The 5,000-nt window shown below is 49.6% G+C and overlaps 1 protein-coding gene across 1 annotated transcript in view; it reads right to left on the bottom strand.

The window, feature by feature from the left end:
- Positions 1–5,000, bottom strand: part of cltcl1 (clathrin, heavy chain-like 1) — a 143,788-nt gene that overhangs the window by 132,509 nt on the left and 6,279 nt on the right. The gene's annotated exons all lie outside the window — the stretch shown is intronic.

Consider the following 5,000-nt stretch of genomic DNA (forward strand, 5'->3'; position numbering starts at 1 on the left):
GTTAATATAGGACCACACACACACACACACACACACACACAGAAACCACAAACACACAGAGAGCCACAAACACACACACAGATATAAAAGCACACACATACACACAGAAAGACAAACACACAGAGAGAATGAATAGAGATGCCAGCTGCTGCGCAAACATCCTGAAGCAGGGAAGCAGGAGCACCAGAACAGCTCTATTAAAAGACCTCCCCTTCTGGTCCAGGGTTCAGGATTAGGCTGTTTCCCCAACAGAAGCACTATTGGCACACGCGCGCACACACATGCGCGCATGCGCACACACACACACACACACACACACACACACACACACACACACACACACACACACACACACACACACACACACACACACACACACACACACACACACACAGGGTAACTGAGGCACCGTTCACTGTGTACTCTGTAGACATCAGTCCTTCCTCCCCTTCCTTCCTCCCCTTCCCTCCCCCCTTCCTTCCTTCCTTCCTTCCTTCCTTCCTTCCTTCCTTCCTTCCTTCCTTCCTTCCTTCCTTCCTTCCTTCCTTCCTTCCTTCCTTCCCTAACCTCTGATCGAGCAGGACCAGATAGGCCTAAACAAGCACTTCTGCTACACAGCTGCCGCCAATGTATTCATGTCAGATCACTGCTTTCTCCAGGGAGGGTGTGTGTGAGAGAGCTGGACTGGGTCCAGGGTGTGTGTGAGAGAGCTGGACTGGGTCCAGGGTGTGTGTGAGAGAGCTGGACTGGGTCCAGGGTGTGTGTGTGAGAGAGCTGGACTGGGTCCAGGGTGTGTCTGGCTGACAGGGCTGACAACCCTCACATGTTGAGCGTGACACCCACGCCGGCGACGCTCTCCACACGTTCTCACATGTCCGTTTCCTCACTGAGAAAAACCAACGTGCAACTCCCACCGTGGTCACGTGGCGTTGACAGCGGTCGGACAGACAGCAGCGTGGCCTTTCAGTGTCTCTTACAAGTTTCAACAACACCTTCAGAGTAACAGCACAGCCTCTCCAGTACACTCCCATCCAAACCCTGGGACATCCCGAACATTCCCATCCAAACCCCGGAACGTCCCGAACATTCCCATCCAAACCCCGGAACGTCCCGAACACTCCCATCCAAACCCCGGAACGTCCCGAACATTCCCATCCAAACCCCAGAACGTCCCAAACACTCCCATCCAAACCCCGGAACGTCCCGAACATTCCCATCCAAACCCCGGAACGTCCCGAACACTCCCATCCAAACCCCGGAACGTCCCGAACACTCCCATCCAAACCCCCGGAATCTCCCGAACACTCCCATCCAAACCCCGGAACATCCCGAACACTCCCATCCAAACCCTGGAACGTCCCGAACACTCCCATCCAAACCCTGGAACGTCCCGAACACTCCCATCCAAACCCTGGAACGCACACGGGATTCTTCTGACCTCTGACAATTTAACTACTGATATCTTGACATCTAAATGGTTTAATTTAAGTCCAGCTGACAGATTCAAGATTCCTTTATTTGTCACATGTAATGTACGGTGTGGTCACAGTGAAATGTTGCTGGCGGCTCAGCTTGATACAGGCTAGACAGGCCATCAAATAATGAATGCATTATGCTGCAATACAGCATCATGCATTGGTATTTATCCAAACTCTTATCAGACAGGACCATTGGTTAATAGCTTATTTTATCTGCCAAGATGTCAGAAGATTAACTCCCTTTGTCTTATCAGTTAAAGTCGCACTGAAATGAAAAAAGCATTCTGTCCCATTTTGGTACACATAATTGGTCATAGTGTTCACCTATTCAACGATGTATGCCCCCCCCAAAAAAAAATCTACTTTTGTTATAATCTTATATCAAAGTATATAATTTCTTACTTCCTGGAAAAGGGTAGGTCACGTACAATGACGACAACAGGTACCTTAGATTTTAGGCCAATAATCTCAGGACATCCACCCGTCAATCAACGCTATCCTTCTATCGAATCTGTCTGAAGTTCTTAAAACCCGTCCACTTGTCAATGTTCCAATCAAATTCCTCTAAACATATGTCCCACCCTCATAGCTTGTTTGCGTCGGAAATACGTCAAACTAAGGAAGTTAGATGATCTCAAACGTCCGTTTCAGTGTGACTTTAATGTGTGTAAAAGCACCCCTGACGTAAACAATCAGAAAAATTAAAAATCTAAACAAAATAGTTCAGCTGAATAACGAAATAATATTATCTGTAGAGATAGATAGAAGTGCTGACCGAGTGACAAAAGTCAATGGTGCAATGAATGGTTCCTGGCAGAGTGGTGTACCAGGGATGTCCCCGCCTACTGCCCTAGACCAGGTCTACTCTGCCATAATCAATCAGAAAAACATGACAAACCCAAACAAAATAGTTCAGCTGATAACCCTTTCCCTCTTCTATTTACAGGCCGGTTTCTAGTTTGATAAAAATCTAGTTTGTTTTCTGGGATACACTTTCTTTTAACAATTTTCTCCTTCATTTACTTGTTGGTGTCTCCTTCATTTACAAACTGGTTAGTGTTTGTAGACGTAGCTAGGCTACTGGTTAGTGTTTGTAGACGTAGCTAGGCTACTGGTTAGTGTTTGTAGACGGAGCTAGGCTACTGGTTAGTGTTTGTAGACGTAGCTAGGCTACTGGTTAGTGTTTGTAGACGTAGCTAGGCTACTGGTTAGTGTTTGTACATGGAGCTAGGCTACTGGTTAGTGTTTGTAGACGTAGCTAGGCTACTGGTTAGTGTTTGTAGATGGAGCTATGCTACTGGTTAGTGTTTGTAGATGTAGATAGGCTACTGGTTAGTGTTTGTAGATGGAGCTATGCTACTGGTTAGTGTTTGGAGACATAGCTAGGCTACTGGTTAGTGTTTGTAGATGGAGCTAGGCTACTGGTTAGTGTTTGTAGACGTAGCTAGGCTACTGGTTAGTGTTTGTAGACGTAGCTAGGCTACTGGTTAGTGTTTGTAGATGGAGCTAGGCTACTGGTTAGTGTTTGGAGACATAGCTAGGCTACTGGTTAGTGTTTGTAGATGTAGCTAAGCTACTGGTTAGTGTTTGTAGACGTAGCTAGGCTACTGGTTAGTGTTTGTAGACGTAGCTAGGCTACTGGTTAGTGTTTGTACATGGAGCTAGGCTACTGGTTAGTGTTTGTAGACGTAGCTAGGCTACTGGTTAGTGTTTGTACATGGAGCTAGGCTACTGGTTAGTGTTTGTAGATGTAGCTAGGCTACTGGTTAGTGTTTGTAGACGTAGCTAGGCTACTGGTTAGTGTTTGTAGATGGAGCTAGGCTACTGGTTAGTGTTTGTAGACGTAGCTAGGCTACTGGTTAGTGTTTGTAGATGGAGCTAGGCTACTGGTTAGTGTTTGTAGATGGAGCTAGGCTACTGGCTAGTGTTTGTAGACGTAGCTAGGCTACTGGCTAGTGTTTGTAGATGGAGCTAGGCTACTGGCTAGTGTTTGTAGATGGAGCTATGCTACTTGTTAGCTAGCTCAATGCTCCTGTCCTCCTGACTCCACAGCTCAGCAACAAAATCACTCCATAAATTATTCACTAGAATGTACAGTCTCCGACAACAGTCTCTGAAAGTAAGGGTTTTGTGGGGGAAGATCCCCAGACAGCCTAAATCAGGAGACCAAACCTGACCAGCGTATGATGTGGAGGTCGACACATATGCTGATCAACCATACGTACTCCTCATGGACCATGATTACGGACTTGGCTTTTCATCTATAAACGCTTTAAATCATTAAATTAATGCTTTTAAATGGTGACTGTCTACTGAACATTTTAAACTGAATTCCTGGAGGTTGAGGAGCGACAACCCCCTGACCCCTGCGCTGGGTGATGATGTCACAGAAGGCCGACTCTTAAAAGGCACCGACTTCAGCGACGCCGAATCTCAACCTCACTCCCACGCTGACCTGAAAAGCTGGCAGCCGTGCTGCTGGCCGACAACAGGATGTGAGCTCAGAACAGGCTGCTTCTACAGTCTCAGTTCATAATGTGGCCTTAAACATGTGGTGCAATTTCCCCTCAGGGATTAATAAAGTGCCTACCTATCTAAACCACTAATGCTAACCCAGCAGAGCAGGATAAGCGCAGTAGAACCCTGTGTAGCAGGGCATCCCTGCCTGCGACCGTGAGAAGGTCAAACGCCCCCCTCAGCCCTCCGGGGGCGCTGCTCTCTCTCATGGTGCGTGTTCTGCTTCACCTTCTGCTCAGTCGCTCGGTTTGAATCCCAGTTCGCTAGAGTGGCACTCCAACACGTGAACGGATCATATGTCTGGGCCTGAGGACGGACCCACCGTGAGGACATGACGTGGGCCTGAGGACGGACCCACCGTATGGACATGGCGTGGGCCTGAGGACGGACCCACCGTGAGGACATGGCGTGGGCCTGAGGACGGACCCACCGTGAGGACATGGCGTGGGCCTGAGGACGGACCCACCGTGAGGACATGGCGTGGGCCTGAGGACGGACCCATCGTGAGGACATGGCGTGGGCCTGTGGATGGACCGAGCGTGTGTGGATATGGCGTGGGCCTGTCGCCGCCAGGAGTAAAAGAGAGGGATGACGGTGGTCCACACGGGCAGCGCCAGCACGGTGGTAGACGGCGGAGTGGGCGGAGCAAACACGGTCACGCCGCGCTGACCACACCGCCAGGAATAGCAGAGCACGCCGGGCCCCGAGGCTCCGCTATGTGAGCGTAATCCTGACCCTCCTCATCACTGGTCTGGCTGATACATCTGACCCCACCATCTACTACACACACACACGCACACACACACGCACACACACACACAGAGGAGAGCAGGTGAGGAGAGGAGGAGAGGAGTAGGAGAGGAGAGGAGGAGAGAGGAGGAGATGGGTAGGAGAGGAGGAGAGGAGAGGGGTAGGAGAGGAGGAGAGGGGTAGGAGAGGAGGGGAGGAGAGAGGAGGAGATGGGTAGGAGAGGAGGAGAGGAGAGGGGGAGGAGAGGAGGAGAGG

This window comes from Borostomias antarcticus (assembly GCF_949987555.1).
Source record: "Borostomias antarcticus genome assembly, chromosome: 6".
Taxonomy (NCBI): Eukaryota; Metazoa; Chordata; class Actinopteri; order Stomiiformes; family Stomiidae; genus Borostomias; species Borostomias antarcticus.